General features: G+C 42.3%; 1 pseudogene; it reads left to right on the forward strand.

Moving 5' to 3' along the window:
- LOC132894677 (zinc finger protein 271-like) overlaps positions 1-25,281 on the forward strand; it is a 104,367-nt pseudogene extending 79,086 nt beyond the window's left edge.
- The last annotated feature ends 2,064 nt before the right edge of the window (positions 25,282-27,345 follow it).

A 27,345-nucleotide genomic window follows, 5' to 3' on the forward strand; every position in this document is an offset into this window, starting at 1 on the left:
ATTTCATGACAGCAACACATCTCAAAAAATTTGGGACAGGGGCAATAAGAGGCTGGAAAAGTTAAAGGTACAAAAAAGGAACAGCTGGAGGACCAAATTGCAACTCATTAGGTCAATTGGCAATAGGTCATTAACATGACTGGGTATAAAAAGAGCATCTTGGAGTGGCAGCGGCTCTCAGAAGTAAAGATGGGAAGAGGATCACCAATCCCCCTAATTCTGTGCCGACAAATAGTGGAGCAATATCAGAAAGGAGTTCGACAGTGTAAAATTGCAAAGAGTTTGAACATATCATCATCTACAGTGCATAATATCATCAAAAGATTCAGAGAACCTGGAAGAATCTCTGTGCGTAAGGGTCAAGGCCGGAAAACCATACTGGGTGCCCGTGATCTTCGGGCCCTTAGACGGCACTGCATCACATACAGGCATGCTTCTGTATTGGAAATCACAAAATGGGCTCAGGAATATTTCCAGGGAACATTATCTGTGAACACAATTCACCGTGCCATCCGCCGTTGCCAGCTAAAACTCTATAGTTCAAAGAAGAAGCCGTATCTAAACATGATCCAGAAGCGCAGACGTCTTCTCTGGGCCAAGGCTCATTTAAAATGGACTGTGGCAAAGTGGAAAACTGTTCTGTGGTCAGACGAATCAAAATTTGAAGTTCTTTATGGAAATCAGGGACGCCGTGTCATTCGGACTAAAGAGGAGAAGGACGACCCAAGTTGTTATCAGCGCTCAGTTCAGAAGCCTGCATCTCTGATGGTATGAGGTTGCATTAGTGCGTGTGGCATGGGCAGCTTACACATCTGGAAAGACACCATCAATGCTGAAAGGTATATCCAGGTTCTAGAGCAACATATGCTCCCATCCAGAGGACATCTCTTTCAGGGAAGACCTTGCATTTTCCAACATGACAATGCCAAACCACATACTGCATCAATTGCAGCATCATGGCTGTGTAGAAGAAGGGTCCGGGTACTGAACTGGCCAGCCTGCAGTCCAGATCTTTCACCCATAGAAAACATTTGGTGCATCATAAAACGGAAGATACGACAAAAAAGACCTAAGACAGTTGAGCAACTAGAATCCTACATTAGACAAGAATGGGTTAACATTCCTCTCCCTAAACTTGAGCAACTTGTCTCCTCAGTCCCCAGATGTTTACAGACTGTTGTAAAGAGAAAAGGGGATGTCTCGGTGGTAAACATGGCCTTGTCCCAACTTTTTTGAGATGTGTTGTTGTCATGAAATTTTAAAATCACCTAATTTTTCTCTTTAAATGATACATTTTCTCAGTTTAAACATTTAATATGTCATCTATGTTCTATTTTGAATAAAATATGGAATTTTGAAGCTTCCACATCATTGCATTCCATTTTTATTTACAATTTGTACTTTGTCCCAACTTTTTTGGAATCGGGGTTGTAGACAGGCGCAACAGAGTATGGAAGAGTTTGTTTAAGAATCTTTTATTTCTGCTCACATTTGAATTAGCTTCTTCATGAAAGTGTTCGGACAAAATCAAATGATTTTTCTTCCAGATGAACCAACTTCCTCATTCGACATGGAAAACCCAGATTGGGCACCAAACAAACAACGCTGACATAATTTGTTAAAAAACAACAACAAGGAGTGACATGCTCCTGATGCATCCTGAAAGAACAGAAAAGATTAAGAGCAAAAAGTGCTGAAGCTTTGCTTCTGTTATCAGAGGAACTCAGTCCTGTGCAAAATGTCAACCTGGAGCCAGAGTGTAGTAATGAACCTACAGTTTGAGAGTGTTCTACACAAATGCACTGAACTTTACAACAGCTGCAGGCATGTGAGATGGAAATAAGGCAGGAAAAACTATTTTGGATAAAATTGTTACTGTCTGTTGCACACTTATCAACCTTTGTGACTCAGTTGTGCCTTTTTGAATAGAGAATAAATGATGAGGGAACTGAATATGAAGTTTATTGAAATTATTATTACAAGGGTGATTTTAGTTAACTATATGATTATAGTTAGCTATATGACTACAGCTACAACTGGAATGTGCTGATTCTGTTTGCATTTGTAATTATTGTACCATCCACTATTAGATAAAATTAAAATGAAATTTTACAACATTGAAAGTCTAGAGCAAGATAACGTTATTTTACAAATAATACTTCAGAGATTTGTTTCTTTTTTTAACAAATCATAAATATCAATGTAGTAATGAGTGCAAATGGCTCTGTAACTTGATGTCCTTGAGGTTGTTGAGACATGGCGGGCCGGGAATACCATCTAGCCCACAGTTCAAGTAATAGTCCTTTGAGAATAAATGCTCAGGCTTTTGCAGCATTCTGTTCCCTAAAGCTGATGCTGGTAAAAATTCTTTACACAAAGGTTTTTTTGTTTATGTAGTGGAGTGTGCGGTTTTTTTTTTTTAAACTGTTCTTCCATGTCCGGATTCTTCAGGAAAAGGAAAGTACATTCCAACATGTAGCTAACACTAGGCCACATATCTGCACCGTCACTCCATTGGTTTTGAGGAATTTTGTACAGATCATAGCCACTAATAAACTCTAATTTCCTTGTATCCTTCACTTCTTCTTTATAACTAAGATTATCCAAGTAATCCGTTAGTAGAGCTTTTTTAGTTGTAGTTTTCTTCAGACAACAGCAACGGACGTCTGACATCTTTGCTTGGCTTCAGTATGTAAACAAAGTTTGCTTGTCCCCCAGGTATAGGGTAGGGTAGTGACCGTTGCTAACGTAAATGTGATGTCAGTGTAAGGGGTCTATAGACCGAAAAAGAGCTTCTACCCAAGAGCCATAACTGCACTAAACAGTGCTTGTTTTAAAGGGACCGTGCAATTAAAAAAAAAAAAAAAACAGCAGTGTGTGAATGTTTTGTGTGTCTTTTTTGAGTTGTTAATATATATTATGTGGACATATTTCTTTATTTTTAATAAGCAGATGTTGCACTGGTAGGATGGCATCCAATTTCGTTGTACGATATGCAATAACACATTTTTATATTCAAAAGTGGAGCTCTCCGTCTCATAATTTCTCCTTCCACACACACTTGCCACATTTAGTTCACGACCCGTCAAGTTTATTTTTGAACATCATGCTTCTAGGATATGTTGCATAATCACGGTCACCTACTTCTACGTTTGAGCTGAGAGAGATTTCTTTCACAGCTACCCTAACTTGCAAAAGAACAGGTAGCTTTTCCTCTGGCAGCAGTTATTTAAAAAAAAAAAAAGACAGAATAATAGTGTTTCCCTCAGGATTTTGTGAAACTAGGGTCAGTGGCCCTCGCTCTGGGGGCATGCTCCCCTGTGAGAGAATTTTGTTTATTTTAAAGTTAAATGTATCAAACTGGTGCACATTGAGAGCAAAATTAAGAGTTTTAGATCTATGAAGACCTTGCACAAAACAATTTTGTGCTTTAGTAATTTAAGCATAAACACTGGTTGTATCAATATGAATGGTGATGCCACAGCAAAAAGGCCACACCCGCAAAGCATGGTTAAGGAGTTTAACAGTTCATAAACGATTAAAAAAATGACTAGAGCATACATTTTAGCCCTCAAAGAAATGAAGCAGAAGTGGTTACCTGTGTTTAACTGGTTTTATTTATTTTTTTAGAAAATTTAAAATGTTGAATAGAGAACATGGAGAATAATTTCATTTTAGCCAAAAATAAACCTATTTTGAACTCTGGTTAGAGCATGCACTTGTGTTTTGAATGACGAATACATGCTACCGGATGTGTTAGCAGCTTTTCCGACTCAAATAAGCTAAAACTCTACAAATTTAACCGTGCACTGTTTTAAAGCGAGGAGATGAGAGTCGGACATGCTGATGTTAACGTTCTCTAAGCTCAAGTTTGATGAATGCTAATTATCAATGCTAACTTCTCCATTGATGTTATCTGTTTGCTGTTTCAAATTGATGACCATCGTATTGTGTTTGGACTAGTGGATGACTGGAGTGGACACTTACTCAGTACATGCGCATCCAAATCGAGCTGCTGTCGGTAATCGAGCAAAGGGTCCCAGCAGGGGTGCCAGAGAAATCCAATCCTACATGCATACTGTGAAATCGAGCTATTGAGTGAGGTGCATTGTGCACCCGAGCCACAGGTGGCGCTACACGCCCTATCGTGTTGGTACACTTCCGGTTGTCGTCATGAAGAAGAGCTATTCAAGAGTATAAACAAAGGGACTACAGGCGGAAATTAGCATGTACTGCTATAACCTGGTACAGACATCTGTCCATACCACAAGGATAATGTTTAATTTGTACACTGTCCCTTTTAAAAATAAAATAAACTCTAAGAAGAGTGTTTGTAGTTTGTATGTACGAACAGAAGTGTTCCTAATAAAGTGGGCGGCTAAGGTGAAGTGTCATGCCGACCGAGGCTGTTGTGTTTCCCGCTTGTGGTCTCGTCACTCGTCACTTCCGGAAGGGGCAGTGCTGAAGTAAGTAGATCGAATACGTAGCTCGATAGGGTATACATGCACTAAGTAGCTCGGCAGAAATCGCATAATCTAGGTCGTGTAGCTCGATTGCGAGAAATCAAGTTCGGTTCAATTTCATCCGAGCTAAGGTGTTTACATGCCATTTAGAACTTCGATTTCAGACGAGCAACGGCAGAAATTCGATTTTCTCTATGTGCATGTAAACGCACTGAATGTTATCAGTCTCAAATCAAATGATGTTTGTGTTCTGAAAATGCTTCCGTCACTCACTACAGTCTAGGTAACTCATGCAAAACACTGTAATGAGCGTTGCCTCACGTTTATAATAAATTATACAATTGCCTGTCTGATTTACCTATCTGTTTTAATAATTATTTGACAATCTGCTGTAGTGCAATCTGGGTCAAATTTTGCAAATGACCTTCTAGCCCATCATAATGTGTGTGTGACATTCTTCATAATCGATAGCCAACTTTAATTTGGTGTGCCTTGACATTCTGATTTGACCTTTGATGTGCTTCAGCCCCAACAAGCTTGGAAATCTCTGGTACATATGATAGTCAGTTATGGTTGGGCAAGTTACAGCAGTTTTAAATGAACATGCAGCCTAGCCCATCTCTAAAGTCCTTCCCACTCCATGCAGTCAGGCGCATTGGGCGGCACTGACCTTCGTTTCCATAGCCCTCGGCCTCTCACCTATACAGCTAGGGTTACAGGAGGGCTAGTCCTCTGGTAACCGCGAGAGGCAACAGCCTAGTCTATAGCTATGTTTTAATGTCCATTTTAAGCTCTTCATTCTGGTCCTTGAAAATGGCATTGCAGGCCAATTCAGGGTGCTGATGCCCAAACAGTTTGTAGATTTATTTATTTTTTTTAAACATTTGGAAGCCTATGCCTCTAATGCCTGGTTTGTTTGTTTTTTTGGCCCCTCCTTTAATTTTTGACCTTTCCATGGCTTTTGTTTCACTGCTGCACACTGCTTTTGCATTAGTGTAGAATGTTAATGTGCATTAGCTAACTTGGTTGTGATTGACTGGTGAGAACACGTATGCTGTCATGTGAACCTGAAATGACAGGCCCACCGAGAGGGCTAGTAAAAGCACGGCAAAACAAAATCTCTGTTCATTATGCCCTGACGAATAAACGTGACCCAAGATAGCTGGTTCTGTTTAGACAGTCATCCTAGCTTACTTCTCAAGGGAATTTTTACAGCTAGGGGAAATATCCTGAGCAAAATCCATTCCAGTATGTTGCCTTCCCTCTTTTTCACGTTCCTGACCGTAGTTGGGAAGCGGGAGTGAATCCGGTTTGCTAGACTTGCTCACTTCCCTGCTCTCATGGCTTTCATAATGCTCCTGGATTCTAACGGGTATATGAGTCAGGACACACACGGCATTGGTCTGAACAAAGTAACGTCTTCATATGAAAATAGCGCTCATCACCATTACAGTCTTTGCTAACTCCACATACAGTGCTCAGCGTAAATGAGTACACCCCCTTTGAAAAGTAACATTTTAAACAATATCTCAATGAACACAATTTCCAAAATGTTGACAAGACAAAGTTTAAAATAACATCTGTAACTTTATAACGTGAAAGTAAGGTTAATAATATAACTTAGATTACACATTTTTCAGTTTTACTCAAATTAGGGTGGTGCAAAAATGAGTACACCCCACAACAAAAACTACTACATCTAGTACTTTGTATGGCCTCCATGATTTTTAATGACAGCACCAAGTCTTCTAGGCATGGAATGAACAAGTTGGCAACATTTTGCAACATCAGTCTTTTTCCATTCTTCAACAACGACCTCTTTTAGTGACTGGATGCTGGATGGAGAGTGATGCTCAACTTGTCTCTTCAGAATTCCCCATAGGTGTTTGTTTGGGTTCAGATCAGGAGACATACTTGGCCACTGAATCACTTTCACCCTGTTCTTCTTCAGAAATCCAACAGTGGCCTTAGATGTGTGTTTAGTCATGTTGGAAAAGTGCATGACAACCAAGGGCAGGGAGTGATGGTAGCATCTTCTCTTTCAGGATAGAGCAATACATCTGTGAATTCATGATGCCATCAATGAAATGCAGCTCCCTGACACCAGCAGCACTTATGCAGCCCCACATAAGGACACTGCCACCACCATGTTTCACTGTAGGCACCATGCATTTTTCTTTGTATTCCTCACCTTTGCGACGCCATACAGTTTTGAAGCAATCAGTTCCAAAAACATTTATCTTGACCTCATCACTCCAGAGTATAGAGTCCCAGTAGTCATCTTTGTCAGCATGGGCCCTGGCAAACTCGAGGCGGGCTTTTTTGTGCCTGGGCTTTAGGAGAGGCTTCTTTCGTGGACGGCATCCATGCATGCCACTCCTCTGCAGTGTACGCTGTATTGTGTCACCAGAAATAGTCACCCCAGTTTGGCTTTCTACTTCTTTAGGTAACTGCAGTGAACTTGCATGCCAATTTTCTTCAACCCTTCTCATCAGAAGAAGCTCCTGTCGAAGTGTTAACTTCCGTGGACGACCTGGACGTCTCTGTGAGATGGTTGCAGTTCCATCTTTCTTAAATTTTTGGACCACTTTTGCTACAGTATTCTGACTGATAAGGAAAGCTTTGCTGATCATCTTGTAGCCTTCACCTTTGTGGTGTAAAGAAATTATTTTCTTTGGGGAATTCTGAAGAGACAAGTTGAGCATCACTCTCCATCCAGCATCCAGTCACTAAAAGAGGTCATTGTTGAAGAATGGAAAAAGAGTGATGTTGCAAAATATCTCCAACTTGTTCATTCCATGTCTAGAAGACTTGGTGCTGTCATTTAAAAATCATGGAGGTCATACAAAGTACTAGATGTAGTAGTTTTTGTTGTGGGGTGTACTCATTTTTGCACCACCCTAATTTGAGTAAAACTGAAAAAAACGTGTAATCTAAGTTATATTATTAACCTTACTTTCACGTAATAAGTTAAACATGTTATATTAAACTTTGTCTTGTCAACATTTTGGAAATTGTTTCTGTTCATTGAGATTGTTTAAAATGTTACTTTTCAAAGGGGGTGTACTCATTTACGCCGAGTACTGTAACTTCTGCATAGTGACAAAACCAGCCATATGCTGGGGGGGGAATCCGGCTGAACCCCTGCTGCAACAGGCCCTCTTAAAACTGCAGGGCATATTTCACAAGTACCATGCAACATTCAGGAGGAGCGAATCCAGTGCTTGGGGAAAAGCTACGACAGTGCCCTGAAGGACAGAGGGAACCTCGAGGACACCTCAGCCCAACTAAAGGAGTGGCTGAGGAGAATCGACAAGAGTTTGCTGCTGGGCAGGTTCAAGGTATGGTGCTTCCAGCATGGCATCATACCAAGACTCCAGTGGCCATTTCTGCTTTATGACTTCCCACTAACCAGGGTAGAAGCAATGGAGAGAGTCTGTAGTAGGTTTATCTGGAAATGGCTGGGTGTCCCTCCAGCGTTTAGCTCAGTCAACCTCTACAGCAAGTCATCAATACTCCGTTTACCATGCTCCTCCATCGTTGAAGAATTTAAGGTAACCAAGGCAAGGGTAGCGTGCACGCTTTTACTCTCCAAGGACACAAAAGTCAGGCATGCAAGCACCGCTATCAGCTGCGGCAGGAAGTGGAAACCCCTGGAAGCGGTGAAGGAAGCAGAAGCCTACTGGAGGCATCAGGAAATCTTGGGCACTGTGTGTCGGGGACGTTTAGGGCTCGGCAACTACAGCGTCAAAAGCTGGGCGAAAAGCAGCACATTAGATAGAAGGGACTTGGTGGTGCAAAGGGTCCGGGAGACAGCCGAAGAAGACCGTCGTATTAAAGCGGCGGGGCTGGGCTCCCAGGTGCGTTGGATGCAGTGGGAAGAGGTGCTCAAGAGGCCACTGTCTTGGAAAGAGCTGTGGGCTACTGACCAAGGCAAGCTGAACTTCCTGCTGCGTGCTGTGGCCGATCTCCGACCCACACCAAGCAATTTGAAGATCTGGGGCAAGGAGCAGGAGGCATCTTGCAGTCAGTGCGGCGCCAGCCTCTGCACACTGAACCACATTTTGACCAGTTGCCCAAAAGCTTTCGCGGCTGGGCGCTACAGGTGGAGACACGACAAAGTCCTCACCGAGGTCGCCAAGTGGGTCGAATTGCAGAGAGGCAATGTCAACAAACAGCCGCCAGCACCACCAAGATTCACAAGCTTCCATCTAGAGGGCAGCAAGGTTCCGAAGGGAAAAAGACCCAACAACCTACCATCTCTGCTGCACTGTGCAACAGATTGGGAGCTGTGCGTGGATCTCAAGAAGAAGCTGGTCTTTCCTCAGGAGGTCGTGGCAACTACCCTCCGACCGGATATGATCCTTCTTTCTAGGAGTTCAAAGTCCGTCAGCCTAGCCGAACACTCTGTTCCCTGGGAAGACAGGCTAGCCATATCCCACCAGGCAAAGAAGGCTAAGTACCAGGGCATAGTGGAAGAGGCGAGCCTTGTCGGGTGGCATGCCACCCTCTATCCAATCGAGGTCGGCGCTCGGGGTTTCCCCGCAACGTCGTTGCACAGTTTCCTGCAGAAGATTGGGCTTGATCCCAAGCAACTGCGGAAGGCCATCAGGGAGATAGCCACAGTGGCCGAAACTAGTTCCAGGTGGCTGTGGCTGTCAAGGAATCGTAGCTGGACCCCTTCTGCAGGTGAAGGCTAACTCAGCCTTTGCTGCCCCACTCAGGAGAGGTGTACAGGTTTAGGGGCGAAACACCTGTGACCCTGAGATGCCTGCTGAGGATGCAGAAGGGGTCCCTAGGAACACCACAACATTCCACCAGTTTGATCTTTAACTTTCACATCCTTAGTTGCTCCTGCAGTCTCTGCTTGTAGCAAAGCATCTTCGGTGTTTATTTCATCCTAAGTTAAACAGATGTTATATTAAACTTTGTCTTGTCAACATTTTGGAAATTGTTTGTGTTTGTTGAGATTGTTTAAAATGTTACTTTTCAAAGGGGGTGTACTCATTTACGCTGAGTACTGTAACTTCTGCATAGTGATAAAAACAGCCATATGCTGGGGGGGAATCCGGCTAAACCCCTGCTGCAACAGGCCCTCTTAAAACTGCAGGGCATATTTTACAAGTACCATGCAACTATCTGAGGAAATTATGATTAAAACATTGATAGACTAAAATTGAGTTCCATTGATGAAATCTTGACCAAAAAAAAAAAAGACTAAAATGTAACTACTATTTTCAGGACACAAGACTAAAAGTAAATTTAAAATCATTTAAATTAAAGATGAACACTGCTACACTGAACTAAAACAACATTGGCACCCAAATAAATATTACTTGTACAGATAAAAAATATTTTATATAAAACCCATTTAGAGACAGAACTGACTTCTAAAGTTGTGTATTTTTGTAGCTGTCTGTTTAGAGACCAAAACACAAGGGACAGATATTTATCAGAGAGGTCTGATTCACAGCACAGCTTTGCCATGTCAGAAGTAAAGCCTTTTATGAGAAACCTTTCCTTTGCCTAAACTCTGATAAAGCCTTGCCTGCATTTTCCTATAGTTACTAAATTCATCTTGGAGCTTGTCAGCTGTTTTGTGAATCTTACGATATAGTCAAAAACCTTTAATTCAGCCTTCATGAGGCTTAATAATATTGGCATGAGACATTGTTCTTGTTTCTGTAAACCTCATTTAAAGCCATATACAGTGGGGCAAAAAAGTATTTAGTCAGTCACCAATTGTGCAAGTTCTCCCACTTAAAAAGATGAGAGAGGCCTGTAATTTTCATCATAGGTACACTTCAACTATGAGAGACAAAATGAGAAAAGAAAATTACATTGTCTGATTTTTAAAGAATTTATTTGCAACTTATGGTGGAAAATAAGTATTTGGTCAATAACAAAAGTTCATCTCAATACTTTGTTATATACTCTTTGTTGGCAATGACAGAGGTCAAACGTTTTCTGTAAGTCTTCACAAGGTTTTCACACACTGTTGCTGGTATTTTGGCCCATTCCTCCATGCAGATCTCCTCTAGAGCAGTGATGTTTTGGGGCTATCGCTGGGCAACACGGACTCTCAACTCCCTCCAAAGATTTTCTATGGGGTTGAGATCTGGAGACTGGCTAGGCCACTCCAGGACCTTGAAATGCTTCTTACGAAGCCACTCCTTCGTTGCCCGGGCGGTGTGTTTGGGATCATTGTCATGCTGAAAGACCCAGCCACGTTTCATCTTCAATGCCCTTGCCGATGGAAGGAGGTTTTCACTCAAAATCTCACGATACATGGCCCCATTCATTCTTTCCTTTACACGGATCAGTCGTCCTGGTCCCTTTGCAGAAAAACAGCCCCAAAGCATGATGTTTCCACCCCCATGCTTCACAGTAGGTATGGTGTTCTTTGGATGCAGCTCAGCATTCTTTCTCCTCCAAACATGACAAGTTGAGTTTTTACCAAAAAGTTCTATTTTGGTTTCATCTGACCATATGACATTCTCCCAATCCTCTTCTGGATCATCCAAATGCTCTCGAGCAAACTTCAGATGGGCCTGGACATGTACTGGCTTAAGCAGGGGGACACGTCTGGCACTGCAGGATTTGAGTCCCTGGCGGCGTAGTGTGTTACTGATGGTAGCCTTTGTTACTTTGGTCCCAGCTCTCTGCAGGTCATTCACTAGGTCCCCCCGTGTGGTTCTGGGATTTTTGCTCACCGTTCTTGTGATCATTTTGACCCCACGGGGTGAGATCTTGCGTGGAGCCCCAGATCGAGGGAGATTATCAGTGGTCTTGTATGTCTTCCATTTTCTAATAATTGCTCCCACAGTTGATTTCTTCACACCAAGCTGCTTACCTATTGCAGATTCAGTCTTCCCAGCCTGGTGCAGGTCTACAACTTGGTTTCTGGTGTCCTTTGACAGCTCTTTGGTCTTGGCCATAGTGGAGTTTGGAGTGTGACTGTTTGAAGTTGTGGACGGGTGTCTTTTATACCGATAACGAGTTCAAACAGGTGCCATTAATACAGGTAACGAGTGGAGGACAGAGGAGCCTCTTAAAGAAGTTGTTACAGGTCTGTGAGAGCCAGAAATCTTGCTTGCTTGTAGGTGACCAAATACTTATTTTACCGAGGAATTTACCAATTAATTCATTAAAAATCCTACAATGTGATTTCCTGGATTCTTTCCCCCCATTCTGTCTCTCATAGTTGAAGTGTACCTATGATGAAAATTACAGGCCTCTCTCATCTTTTTAAGTGGGAAAACTTGCACAATTGGTGGCTGACTAAATACTTTTTTGCCCCACTGTATTGATTTTGTGTATAAAAAAAATGTAAATGTGGTATTTTTCTACAGGTATGCAGGAGCATGCAGTGTGAAGAATACATCGATGCCAAAAGAGAGACGCATGTGAATTGGATGAGGTGAGCAGTACACCAGCTGTTGGGTCGTTTTAGTGATTTTGATTTTACAGCTCCTCATTTGTTGGAAGAACTTTATCTTCATGTCATTGATATCTCCACCATGCTTTCTCCAAGTCTGTAACTCTGATGTAATTTTTTACCTTTTTCTGAAACGTTGCCTCACTCTTTTAGGTATGTGAATTGTGCCCGTAATGAAGAAGAACAGAATCTTGTGGCATTTGAGTATCAAGGGGGAATTCTGTATCGTTGCTGTCAATCCATTAGCCCAGGACAGGAGCTCTTGGTGTGGTATGAAGAGGAGCACACCAAAGAACTCAGTCCTGCACCTACAGGAACAACCAGACAGCAAGGTGTTACTTTTGTCTAAGAGGTTATAGATGTTATTTTCTGCATCATTTCGTGATGTTTCTGAGCCTACCAGTGTTTCTGGGATGAAAGCTGTTGTACAATGCAGTCTGCAATAACTAGAGCATTCCCCAGAGAACTCATTGTGGCCTGTTCCACCAACCAGGTAGGTCTTCTTGATCATATGACCATGACCAACCAGAGAGGGTGAAGTCTATCAGCTTCCTTTGAGACACGTGAAGTCCGCCCACTGCATATCTTGCTATTGCAAAACTGACTACAGTGGTGCTTGAAAGTTTGTGAACCCTTTAGAATTTTCTATATTTCTGCATAAATATGACCTAAAACATCATCAGATTTTCACATAAGTCCTAAAAGTAGATAAAGAGAACCCAGTTAAACAAATGAGACAAAAATAATATACTTGGTCATTTATTTATTGAGGAAAATGATCCAATATTGCATATCTGTAAGTGGCAAAAATATGTGAACCTTTGCTTTCAGTATCTGGTGTTGACCCCCTTGTGCAGGAATAACTGCAACTAAACATTTCTGGTAACTGTTGATCAGTCCTGCACACTGGCTTGGAGGAATTTTAGCCCGTTCCTCCATACAGAACAGCTTCGACTCTGGGATGTTGGTGGGTTTCCTCACATGAACTGCTCGCTTCAGGTCCTTCCACAACATTTTGATTGGATTAAGGTCAGGACTTTGACTTGGCCATTCCAAAACATTAACTTTATTCTTCTTTAACCATTCTTTGGTCGAACAACTTGTATGCTTAGGGTCGTTGTCTTGCTGCATGACCCACCTTCTCTTGAGATTCAGTTCATGGACAGATGTCCTGACATTTTCCTTTAGAATTCACTGGTATAATTCAGAATTCATTGTTCCATCAATGATGGCAAGCTGTCCTGGCCCAGATGCAGCAAAACAGGCCCAAACCATGATAGTACCAACCCCATGTTTCACAGATGGGATAAGGTTCTTATGCTGGAATGCAGTGTTTTCTTTTCTCCAAACATAACGCTTCTCATTTAAACCAAAAAGTTCTATTTTGGTCTCATCCGTCCACAAAACATTTTTCCAATAGCTTTCTGGCTTGTCCACATGATCTTTAGCAAACTGCAGACGAGCAGCAATATTCTTTTTGGAGAGCAGTGGCTTTCTCCTTGCAGCCCTACCATGCACACCATTTGTTTTTCAGTGTTCTCCTGATGGTGGACTCATGAACAGTAGCATTAGCCGATGTGAGAGAGGCCTTCAGTTGCTTAGAAGTTACTCTGGGGTCCTTTGTGACTTCGCTGACTATTACACGCCTTGCTCTTGGAGTGATCTCTGTTAGTTGACCACTCCTGGGGAGGGTAACAACGGTCTTGAATTTCCTCTACTTGTACACAATCTGTCTGACTGTGGATTGGTGTAGTCCAAACTCTTTCGAGACGGTTTTGTAACCTTTTCCAGCCTGATGAGCATCAACAATGCTTTTTCTGAGGTCCTCAGAAATCTCCTTTGTTCATGCCATGATACACTTTCACAAACGTGTTGTGAAGGTCAGACTTTAATATATACCTGTTCTTTAAATAAAACAGGGTGCCCACTCACACCTGATTGTCATCCCATTGATTGAAAACACCTGACTCTAATTTCACCTTCAAATTAACTGCTAATCCTAGAGGTTCACATACTTTTGCCACTCACAGATATGTAATATTGGATCATTTTCCTCAATAAATAAATGACCAAGTATAATATTTTTGTCTCATTTGTTTAACTGGGTTCTCTTTATCTACTTTTAGGACTTGTGTGAAAATCTGATGATGTTTTAGGTCATATTTATGCAGAAATAGAAAATTCTAAAAGGTTCACAAACTTTCAAGCACCACTGTATATAGTAAACCACAAGATATTGTTGTAGTTTTATTCATCATGCCCAGTTTAACCAGAAGTAGTGTAAAATGCATGCCCTGTGGATCCCAGGTGGCACAGCAGAAAAGTGTTGTCCCCGTCATCCTCCCCATCATCCAGATATTGCCGCTTTCAAATCCTGATGACGCCACAATCATCTGTGTTTGGGAGCTCAAGAGAGCAAAATTGTCTGGGCTCTCTGGGAGGGAGAGATGGCATGCTCTCTTCTCTGCCCTGTCAGTTACACTGGCCAGTCTTGGGTGTGTGAAAGCACATTTTAATAGGAAGTAAGTGGATTGGGCTTTCGTCCGAGTGTGCTTTGCAGCCCCCTGACATTGTATGAGTTAAACGTGGTCAACTGGTGTTTCTTGTCTTGGAGGAAGCACATGATAGCCCTCCCTGGTTGGTAGCTGTTATGTGATACTGGAGAGGAGTCTGATGGGTGGGAATTGGCCATGGCTAAATTAGGGAGAAAATTGGGGAGAAATCGGGGGGATGCCCTGTCACAGCAAACACATAATATAGGATAATGTCAGACCTCCCCATATTACAGAAACACTGGGGCGCGGCATTATAATACCTTCAGTGCAATATAACCAGCTGGCTGGAAAGAAGTTAGTTGAACACACATGCAGTGTGTCTGAACCAAGCAAAGTTGTTAATTGGATAATGCAGATGTCAGTCAAATCCATCAACCATTATACAAATCAATTGCAACACATTTGCTTTATTACAGGAGCATGTGTGATGGTTATATTATCGAGCAATTTAACAAGCAATAACAATTTTAGTATTTTTATGGAATTCAATAATTCTAAGGGGAAGTCATGGCCTAATGGTTAGAGAAACAGCTTTGGGACCAAAAGGTTGCTGGTTCGATTCCCCAGACTAGCAGGATTGACTTAAGTGCCCTTGAGCAAGGCACCTGAACCCCCAACTGCTCCGGCAAGAGTGGTGTCTGATTAGCCTTGTGTCTGATTAGCCAAAGAAAAACTGATGATGTGATCATCAGTTCGGGCATTGAACCCGACCAACTGAACTGAATAATTCTACAAGAGTCATATCATGGAGAACTTCTCTTTAATTTATGTTAAATTTTAGCTCCTTAAAGTGCATATTACAGGTAAATTCAGGAGCAAGATCAATGTAATTCTCCTATTTTATATTAAACTTTGGTCAAATATCTATAACATTCTGCATTCTCTGAAATTTTTTTACCTTGCGCAATACCAGAAAAATTCAGTTGAAATCAAGCCATTTGAGGCGAATCGGTCCGCCTCTGGAAAAACTTGGCATTTGAATTTCCCGGCAGACACTGATTTTCGTGTTGTCGCATGCGGAACGCCTCCCTCTGAATCCTACGTCCGCACTGGTTTGTTTATGAGAAAACGACCTGGTGGTTTTCTGCAAATTTCTTCAACGTCATCACGTAATTATTAAAATGGTTAACAGATGTATCGTAGGAGGGTGTAGCAACACCAATCATGATGGGATTAGTACTCATGGTTTCCCAAAAGACCGGACAAAGAGAGAAATGGGAGCGCTTGGTCTACACAGGCTGTGCACTGAAACCGTGCAAGCTCTCGCAGCCTGCTGGCGCTTCCGCAGGTGACGTCACGAATCTGGCTCCAGACTCCCTTGGGATTTTTCCAGACGCGTTTTATTTTATTTTTTTCTGCTGTCGACAGATGGTTTTGTGCAAAATTACCCTTCTGGATGAGTGTGTAAAGGGACATACTTTTCATGTATAAAATAAATAGGTCCAGGATATGCACTTTAAACTCTTGCAGCTGAAGAACTTCAACATGTTAAGGAACAGACAGTGTCTGATGAATTAACAAACAATTAAACACATGGAGGTTTGGTTGCTTTAGTACTACAAATCACACCGTGGCATTCTTCAAATACTGCAGTAAGGAAATTCCTACTGCTGCAGACCTACTTGAATGCCATCTGAACCGATGCAGTGTGTCCCTTTTTTTTTTTATACGCCTACATTTAAATTAAATGACTATTGTTATATGTCTTAATTTATGGATGTTGGCTTGCTTTCATCAATTACATTAATATGGGGCTTCACAAAATCCCACAAAACTTAATTTCATGAAATTAGTGTGTAATTGAAATTAATAAGTGTTTTAAATTTGACAGCCTAATCCATATAAAAAATCCAGATAGAAAATACAGATTTGCTTGTATAAATGCTACTAGAAACGATTTGCAAATAAATCTATCCATATCCAGTTTGATAAATAAGGCCCATTTTTGGATCTTTTAGAACCTTGAATGTGAGGGCTGAGTTTCCTTCTCAATCCTGGATGAGATGTAAATAAGGCGAGGCTTGCCATTACCTAGACTTGACATGATGTCCAACAGGAACCAACAACTCCCCTTTGGTCGCTCAGACCCACGGGGCTATGGCCAATGCTGTGCATAGCTGCTGTTCCAGGACCTTATTGAATCTCCCAGTATTCCAAGCTAGAGGCTGCTATATCTTAGTCCGCAACCTTTTGTTTTTGTCTCAGTCTTAATTCATGTAGAATCTTGATTTTCAGTAAAAGCACTCCTTACATTGGGTTAGTGTTGTTATATTTTATAATCTTGTTGCATTTCATGTTCAATTTATTTTTGTCCTTTCATTTCTCCAGAAGTAAAGAACACTCTGCTGCAAGTCTTTTCATGCTCCACATGCCCTCGTTCCGATGCATCTCCAATTTACCTCGACAAGCATATCCAGAGATGCCACTATGAAGAGTACGTGAGACTGCGAGAATCAGGAGAGATTAAATATAAGCTTCAGATCCCCTCCAAATGCTGCAGTCGTCAACCAACATCAACTGATATCCATTCTGATACTTCCCATAATGATATACAGAAGGAAATTCACCACAGCTCAGATTGTGGAAAGAGTTTTAGTTATCAGAATGCACTCAAGACACACCAGCGCATTCACACAGGGGAAAAGCCGTATCACTGCTCACAGTGTGGGAAGAGTTTTACTGAACGGGGTGATCTCCGACGACACCAGCGCATTCACACAGGAGAGAAGCCGTTTCACTGCTCACAGTGTGGGAAGAGTTTTACTCGGCAGAGTACTCTCCAAACACACCAGCGCATTCACACAGGAGAGAAGCCGTATCACTGCTCACAGTGTGGGAAGAGTTTTACTCATCGGAGTCATCTCCAACAACACCAGCGCATTCACACAGGAGAGAAGCCGTATCACTGCTCACAGTGTGGGAAGAGTTTTACTCGTCAGAGTCATCTCCAAACACACCAGCGCATTCACACAGGAGAGAAGCCGTATCACTGCTCACAGTGTGGGAAGAGTTTTACTCATCGGAGTCATCTCCAACAACACCAGCGCATTCACACAGGAGAGAATCCGTATCTCTGCTCACAGTGTGGGAAGAGTTTTAGTCATCAGACTGCTCTCCGACGACACCAGCGCATTCACACAGGAGAGAAGCCGTATCACTGCTCACAGTGTGGGAAGAGTTTTACTCAGCAGCGTAATCTCCGACGACACCAGCGCATTCACACAGGAGAGAAGCCGTATCACTGCTCACAGTGTGGGAAGAGTTTTAGTCATCGGAGTACTCTCCAAACACACCAGCGCATTCACACAGGAGAGAAGCCGTTTCACTGCTCACAGTGTGGGAAGAGTTTTAGTCATCGGAGTAATCTCCAAACACACCAGCGCATTCACACAGGAGAGAAGCCGTTTCACTGCTCACAGTGTGGGAAGAGTTTTAGTCATCAGACTGCTCTCCAACAACACCAGCGCATTCACACAGGAGAGAAGCCGTATCACTGCACACAGTGTGGGAAGAGTTTTACTCATCAGACTGCTCTCCGACGACACCAGCGCATTCACACAGGAGAGAAGCCGTATCACTGCACACAGTGTGGGAAGAGTTTTACTCATCAGACTGCTCTCCGACGACACCAGCGCATTCACACAGGAGAGAAGCCGGATCACTGCTCACAGTGTGGGAAGAGTTTTACTCATCAGCGTAATCTCCGACTACACCAGCGCATTCACACGGGAGAAGCCGCATCACTGCTCACAGTGTGGGAAGAGTTTTAATCAGCGGCGTGATCTCCAAACACACCAGCGCATTCACACAGGAGAGAAGCCGCATCACTGCTTACTGTGTGGGAAGAGTTTTACTCAGCAGAGTCATCTTCAACAACACCAGCGCATTCACACAGGAGAGAAGCCGCATCACTGCTCACAGTGTGGGAAGAGTTTTACTCGTCAGAGTGATCTCCAACGACACCAGCGCATTCACACAGGAGAGAAGCCGTATCACTGCTCACTGTGTGGGAAGAGTTTTACTCAGCAGAGTGATCTCCAAACACACCAGCGCATTCACACAGGAGAGAAGCCGTATCACTGCTCACTGTGTGGGAAGAGTTTTACTCAGCAGAGTCATATCCAACAACACCAGCGCATTCACACAGGAGAGAAGCCGTATCTCTGCTCACTGTGTGGGAAGAGTTTTACTCAGCAGAGTGATCTCCAAACACACCAGCGCATTCACACAGGAGAGAAGCCGTTTCACTGCTCACAGTGTGGGAAGAGTTTTACTCATAAGAGTACTCTCCAAACACACCAGCGCATTCATACAGGAGAGAAGCCGTATCAGTGCTCACTGTGTGGGAAGAGTTTTACTCATCAGAGTCATCTCCGACGACACCAGCGCATTCACACAGGAGAGAAGCCGTATCTCTGCTCACTGTGTGGGAAGAGTTTTACTCAGCGGAGTGATCTCCGAACACACCAGCGCATTCACACACGAGAGAACCCGCATCACTGCACACAGTGTGGAAAGAGTTTTACTGAACAGCGTCATCTCCGACGACACCAGCGCATTCACACTGTGTGGGAAGAGTTTTACTCAGCAGAGTAATCTCCAAACACACCAGCGCATTCACACAGGATAGAAGCCGTATCACTGCTCACAGTGTGGGAAGATGTTTGCTTGTTTAGTTACATTTAAGACCTTCATGTGCACTAACTCAGACATTGCATGATTTTAAAGTTGTCAAATTAAATATAGTTGTTACAGTTTTGGCTGAAAATGACCTGTACTTTGAACTTTATTGTTCATGTTACACTGGTCACCAATTTTTCAGAAGTTGTCTGCTTCAGAGATGAAATTGGCTATTATGAAATTTGGTGTGTCGAATTAGAAGTGACAGTTAATCAGCTGATTAGCTATGGCTTCCAAGATATTTTAAATTTTATACTTAGTTAGGTCCATATATATATTTGGACGCTGACACAAATTTTGCTTTTTTTTTTACCTGTTTACTGAAACATATTCAAGTTATAGTTATATAATGGACATAAAGTCCAGACTTTCAGCTTTCATTTGAGGGTATCCACATTAAAATTGGATGAAGTGTTTAGGAGTTTCAGCTCCTTAACATGTGCCACCCTGTTTTTAAAGGGACCAAAAGTAATTGGACAATTGGCTCAAAGGCTATTTCATGGGCAGGTGTGGGCAATTCCTTTGTCATTCTCAATTAAGCAGATAAAAGGCCTGGAGTTGATTTGAGGTGTGTTGCTTGCATTTGGAAGATTTTGCTGTGAATAAAACATGCGGTCAAAGGAGCTCTCCATGCAGGTGAAACAAGCCATCCTTAAGCTGCGAAAACAGAAAAAACCCATCTGAGAAATTGCTACAATATTAGGAGTGGCAAAATCTACAGTTTGGTACATCCTGAGAAAGAAAGAAAGCACTGGTGAACTCATCAATGCAAAAAGACCTGGACGCCCACAGAAGACAACAGTAGTGGATGATCGCAGAATAATTTCCATGGTGAAGAGAAACCCCTTCATAACAGCCAACCAAGTGAACAACACTCTCCAGGAGGTAGGCGCATCAATATCCAAATCTACCATAAAGAGAAGACTGCATGAAAGTAAATACAAATGGTTCACTGCACGGTGCAAGCCACTCATAAGCCTCAAGAATAAAAAGGTTAGATTGGACTTTGCTAAAAAACGTCTAAAAAAGCCAGCACAGTTCTGGAAGAACATTCTCTGGACAGATGAAACCAAGATCAACCTCTACCAGAATGATGACAAGAAAAAAGTATGGCGAAGGCGTGGTACAGCTCATGATCCAAAGCATACCACATCATCTGTAAAACACGGTGGAGGCAGTGTGATGGCTTGGGCATGCATGGCTGCCAGTGGCACTGGGTCACTAGTGTTTATTGATGATGTGACACAGGACAGAAGCAGCCGGATGAATTCTGAGGTATTCAGAGACGTACTGTGTGCTCAAATGCAGCCAAACTGATTGGTCGGCGTTTCATAATACAGATGGACAATGACCCAAAACATAAAGCCAAAGCAACCCAGGAGTTTATTAAAGCAAAGACGTGGAATATTCTTGAATGGCCAAGTCAGTCACCTGATCTCAACCCAATTGAGCAGCATTTCACTTGTTAAAGACTAAACTTCAGACAGAAAGGCCCACAAACAAACAGCAACTGAAAACCGCTGCAGTAAAGGCCTGGCAGAGCATTAAAAAGGAGGAAACACAGCGTCTGATGTCGTCCATGAGTTCAAGACTTCAGGCAGTCATTGCCAACAAAGGGTTTCAACCAAGTATTAGAAATGAACATTTTATTTAATTTGTCCAATTACTTTTGAGCCCCTGAAATGAAGGGATTGTGTTTAAAAAATGCTTTAGTTCCTCACATTTTTATGCAGTCATTTTGTTCAACCCACTGAATTAAAGCTGAAAGTCTGAACTTCGACTGCATCTGAATTGTTTTGTTCAAAATTCATTATAGGCCAATATTAAACCTCCCTTTTATCTCCAAAATCCTAGAAAAAACTGTGGCATAACAGTTATGCTCATATCTACATGGGAATAACATCCATAAAAGGTATCAATCAGGATTTAGATCTCATCATAGTAGAGCCACAGCACTGGTTAAAGTAGTAAATGACCAACTAATGGCTCCTGATCAGGGGTGTGTCTCCTTGCTTGTGCTGCTCAACCTTAGTGCAGCTTTTGACACCACTGATCATTCCATTCTGCTGGATAGACAAGAAAATGTCATTGGAGGTAAAGAAATGGTCCTCTGCTGGCTCAGGTCTTATTTAACTGGTCATTGTCAGTTTGTATACGTAAATGGTGACTTTCGTATGCATGCTAAAGTAAAGTTTGGTGTTCCAGAAGGTGCTATCTTTGGCCCACTCCCCAAAATAGGCTACCTCTGGTTAGGATTAGGGTAGGGTGAGGGTGAAAGTTTTCTGTTGCCCCAGCAAAAGCTGGGGCCTGCGTTCTGCACGGGCCTGTCCAAAGTCCATCTACTCTCTTATCCCCTACAGCCCAGACACCACACTCCCGAGCAAACAATCTTTCTGTACCTTAATCTGGATGTTGGTCGAAGGGGTTGGTGATCAGTCTGATGGTCCTCAACCAGGGTTCGGGAACGGGATGAGGGGAAGGTCTAGATCCAAGATTTGATTTTAGTGGTTGAGATTAGGTTTAAGGGTTGAGAGGGTTGGGGTTAGGGTTAGGTACTGGGATCACGGTTAAGTTTAGGTGTAGAGGTTGTGGTTAGGTTCGGGGGTTGTGGGGAATAGCCCTTAAAACAAGTCTGATTGACTGGATACCCCCACTAGGCTTAATTGTCTGCTTACACTCAGAGCCTTCCAATTCTTCATACGATACACTTGGCTTAATTGGCTGCTTACACTCGGAGCCTTCTAATTCTGTATACAATACCTTGACCCCTTTACTAGCAATGATTGCTGTTTTAACCTCAAAACCTTCTAATTCTTGACCCATGACCTTAACCACTTAACTAGCCATAATTGCATTCTTAAACTCTAAATGTTCTGCTTCTTAACCCAAAACCTTCACCACTGATCAGCAATGATTGCGGTTTTTGACCTCAAAATTCTCTGTTTCCCAAGCCAACCCCTTGACCAATGACTGATACAATTTAGATAGATAGATGGATGGATGCCTGCCTGCCCACCCCTCTCTCTCTCTCTCTCTCTCTCTCTCTCTCTCTCTTTCTGGTGGGTCCAGAGTTGGAATTTGTACTCAAAAGAATAATCCCTGAATCGGGAAAATTCAGTGTCAAAAAATTATGCTGTATAGCAATTTATTTTCTTGTGACGTTCTTGGGGATTCGTACGCCATCCCCTATGTCGTGCATTGACCATTTCTAAGACGAGCCAAGCCTTCTGTTGCAACATAGGCTCCAGCTTGCCTGCAACCCTGTAGAACAGGATAAAGCGGCTAGAGATGATGAGATGTTGGCCTTAAGTGGAGCCTGGTACATGAAAGGGTTAATTGGTTCACCTGCGCTAATTAGCGGAGCGCGTGTGAGTGTTCAAGGGTGTATGGAAAGTTTAGAAGCTTGGAGACGCCAGCAGGCACACGGTTTTGGAAGATTGGAAGATGCGTTGTTGCAAGCTTGTGGATTACTTGTCGGGAGTTTGTGGATGTGGATTTACATGCTTGTAGGATTGACTAACTTTTCTGGTTGGTGACAATAAGGCTGAACGGGCCACCGTGCTCGCATTTGAACTTGAGCCATCGCGCGCACTTTACAAACTGAACCGGCCTGTGCGTGCGCTGCCTTTCCTACTGTACTGTGTTCAACCTTTTTAAGTTAGTAACGAACTTGTGTTTAAAGCTTTTGAGTTAAGTTTCAATATGACTGAGGAAGAGACTGAAGACCAGGATTTCTCAAATGAATGAGAACTGTAAGTTAATTGCAACACGCAGAGGGAAGCTTGGTGTTCTAACACATAAACGTAACGAAATCAACAGCCTTATTGAATCTGGCCAAGATAAAGAAACTGTTGAGAAACAAATTAAGTTATTTGAGGGATTTTTCATTGAGTTTAATAACTTGCAAGCATCAGTACAGAGATTGATAAAAGAGGACTATGAAAGAGAGGCCGATCATACAGACTGGTACGAACCAAAATTTCAGTTTTACAAAGACTTCTTGGATGGCGTTATAAAATGGGTTCAGTGCGAACAAAGTGATGAAAAGGAGGAAGCGGGTGACGAGGAAGAAGAGGGACAGCGTGAACGTGCCTTCAATATTAAACCCCAAGATAGTGCATCTCAAACAGCTCCCAGTGTTCCGCAGAGCTATAAAGCGACACGCGTTCTCATGGTGCGTTTACACGTAGCCGGATATCTATGAAGACGCATGTTTATTTATGCGGTTGCACCTCTCATTTACACGTAAACGGAGGTTTCGTTCACTGAAAACGGATATCTTTGAAAACAGTTTTCATGCCTGCGTGTAAATAGTGGAAAATGGAGTTTTAGGTTTTCCCGACGTCACGATATGCGTCACAGAACAATATTTGCGTCAGGCGCTCAATATTTTGGTTTGATGGTCTCATGGATGCAACACGGGTGGTCGTCCTTTTTACATATTTGCAAACACTTTTTTTTGGTTTGTTTGCATTTGCAAATAGGACTACAACTGCTTTATGAGGAGCAGAGGAGAAGGACTGCGAGGAGGGTCTGTTGGGGTTCAACCCAGTCTGAAACGGTCAATCGGTCAACTTATTTCTCGGGACCCCCGCCCTCGTACCACCCAGACGTCTGGGACGGAACACCGCAAAAAAACAGAGAACCAGAGATCGGTTTAACTGCTGTTTATTCACAGTATTCTCGCCAAAGATGAAAGATTACAAACACCTTTTATAACAAATCATAATCTCTCCAAACGGCTATTGTGTCTGTCGAATGTGTGTGTGTTTGTATGTGACCTCAGAGAGGGGTGTGTGTGTGTGTGTGTGTGTGTCTATGGGAGGGTGTGAGTGAGTGACGACATTTTGATATCTGTGTGTGAGAGCAGGTCACGTTTTAATTACATCACTGTTCAGATGTATGTGTGTGTGTGGTTGACTTGCGAGCAAGTGAGCAGCTTGATCTTGGGGCAGGTCAAATAATCATAAGGTCATTGCTTACACACATACGGAATCTTTCAACAAAGCACTGGCGGCTCGTCAATAGGGGCGATTTGGGCGACGCACTCCCAAACAGGGAGGGAGATTTTTTTTTTTTTTTATCTACTCCTACTACCACGGCAACAGTAATGTCATTGTCCAATCAGGCTAAGGTCGCGCCTGGTGTAGCCACGCCCTTTTGGGGCGATTTCTGTCAGGTTCAGATTTGCCCCAAAATCTCCCATTGACACTAATGGTACGTACGTTTTTTTCGAAAATCATGCTCCCAATGCATTTTCTATTAGGTTTTATGTGCTCGCACAAGCAGCGTGCTTACGTCATACGCCTGTTGCGCCGCCCAAGTGTTGCCAGATTGGGGGTTTTAAGTGCATTTTAGCGGGTTTTGAACATAATTTTGGGCTGGAAAACGCAACTTGCGTGGGAAATGTGTGAACATTCTATGAAGAAGATGGCGAGTGTTGAGTGCAACAATACGATAGCGTCTCTGAAAGAAGTTCCCTTTAGTTGTCATACCAATGAGGAGAAAACGGCAATCAAACAGCTAGGACCTCCTAGACCGAATTTAAACATCAAACAAGTGTCTACGAAGGGGGAGAAGACCTACTCAAGAGGTTTTAACAAGAACTGGTACCACCAGAAAACTTGGCTAGCTGGCTGTGATGTAGTCAATGCTCGTTTTTGCTACCCTTGCGTTCTCTTCCACCCTGGAAGTAGCACAGCAGACGGTACAGTGATATCTGATATTTGAATTTACTAGGTAAAAGTTGTGTTTGTGTGTGTGTGTGTTACCAATGGCAGTTTAACATTGCCATGCTTGGAATATTTCAGTAGCCTCAAGTTCTCTCTGACTTGGTGTAAATTAAGTATATTTTCAGTTTTTATATATTGTACAGTATGTGTTCATTGGAGCCAGCAGCACCTTACCTTTTTCCAACTTGTTAAGCCAAGTTGCACTGACTACAAAACCTTGTGTAACCTTGTGTGTATATAGCTAAATAACTAAAGCCTTTTGTGTTCATTGACATGCTTGTAATACTTTAAATTTCCTTTTAAGGCATGGCTTTCTGGAAGAATTCTTGGGAAAAAAACTGCAGAATTTATTTAGAATTATTATTTGTTGTTAAAATGGTGCAGTTCCATATATAAAAAAAACACACGCACAATTAAGCTGCACGTTTGTTTGATGGTTATGCTTTTCTTCATCTTTTTCAAAACTTAAATAAACACTTGTTTTGGATTTATATCCTGCCACTTTAATTGCATTCTTTAGAATGAAGAAATTAGAATATGTTTATACTTAAGAATTTGTGTCTACTTATTATAGAATACTGGAATAATATGAGAAAATAAATGAGTAATGTAATATTAATTGATCGTGATGCCAAATGTTTTGCTTTGGAGGCTTCACAATGAATCTTCCTTAGTTTTAGCCTGGCAAGCCAGACTAAATGTGAATATTTGCCACTCGTAGGCAAAAATATTTTTGGCCGCTAGGCGGGTGGGTCTAGTTTACTAGGCTACCTTAGTTTGCCACCTTTAACTTGTTCAGTGTTGCCACCTAGTGGAGAGAAGAGATATTGTCTATATTGATATCTGAATTTACCAAGCAAAAACAAGTTCGGCAAATTGATTTGCTACCTAGGTCAATTTACTTCAGTCCTGTGGACATTTATGGTCCGTGTAGACATAACGGGGGAAAATTGCCCCCCCTGAAAAATTCAGGAGCCGCCACTGCAACAAAGATATAAGTAAATAAGAACAAACCTAAAAGACAGTCATACGAAAAATAAGAATATGTCTGGCAAAGCAAAGAAATGCTACTTCAACAGAGAAAGGTCAAACAGGATTCAGGATTAAACTCATGAAGTCTTAACATTAGGTCTTAGCAACCCTAAATTATATTCTGTAATTATAAAACTTTAAACTAACTTAAATCATTGAATGCATCTTAGATCTAACAATTAAATTTAAATCACTGCCATAGCATATGCAATAATCCAAAAATATAAAGTCTTAACTCTTTGTTCAGCAATAAGGCTACCATTACATCCAACATTAAAGTGTGTGTGGGTCGATCTGACATCAAAACAGACCTTGGCGTCATTCAGACACATCTCTGATCAAAAATACACATTTCATATCAAAATAAACAAAATGTTCCCAAACAATGTCCAGCCAAGACAGAAGGTCATTTTTAACTGAACTGAAGTTAATCCTTAATTTTGTCACCATTTTAATAAATTACTGCCTTCTTGGTCAAGAATAATACTTATATAAACCTAACAATCCCCCCCTTTTGATAATAGTATCACTATTATCAAATCCTAGGACCATATATTATCACCTCATGATCATATATGTGATTACATCGAGAATTAATCTTGAGTTAATCTTTGCCCTTCTTGACGTATATTGGTGCTCAGAGGGCGGGCATGCCCGATCAGCCCTCGTCCCACCTCATCAGAACTTGGAGAAACTCAAAACCTCTTAATTCGTCCCAAATACACGCTACTTCCTTCAGAGTAATTTGTTCTAAAACAGTGAGGGGAAAAATGAAATTAGAAGGGTACTATAAGGGAATTATAGGGCATATCGACCTATAGTGAGAACAGAGTCCTGTAAGAATACAGAGTTTCAGAGCATAGAGATGTGTAATAATAGTAGAAGACGGCATCAGATGAAAGACATAACACATTCGTGTGGTGTGCGCTTGTGCAGTCCAGTTAGCGAAGTTAGTCCAGAAGATGTTGTCTCGAAGTCCAGCTCGAGCGGGTAGCCCTGCTCCGAGCAATGAAGTGGTCCAGAAGGCTCGTGCGGGTAACCCTGCCCCGAGCGAAGATGAAGCAGTCACGAAGGCTCGGGCGGGTAGCCCTGCCCCGAGCAACAATGAAGTCACGAAACCCATGATGAGGACTGTCATGGTTATAGTGAGGATGATTGGTTCCAAACGGGGCGCAAGATCTCTTCCCCTCGTTGTTCACAACGTCTTGAAGATTCTCAGTCGAATCTGTGTAGAGCTCAGAAATAGAGAGACAGAGAGAGAGAGAAAACTAGCCAGAGGGAGACTAGATAGGGACACAAAAAGCGTTAATAGCAGCAAACTTGTTATTGTAACACAACTTTGTTATGGAGCCTTCTTCAATCGTGTGGCATGGATCCACTGTGGAAAAAGATCAGTTAAAACAGCAGTAAAAGTAATGGCGACTATGTCTGCAGGCCCACTATAT

The sequence above is a fragment of the Neoarius graeffei genome, chromosome 11 (genome assembly GCF_027579695.1).
Source record: "Neoarius graeffei isolate fNeoGra1 chromosome 11, fNeoGra1.pri, whole genome shotgun sequence".
NCBI classification, from domain to species: Eukaryota; Metazoa; Chordata; class Actinopteri; order Siluriformes; family Ariidae; genus Neoarius; species Neoarius graeffei.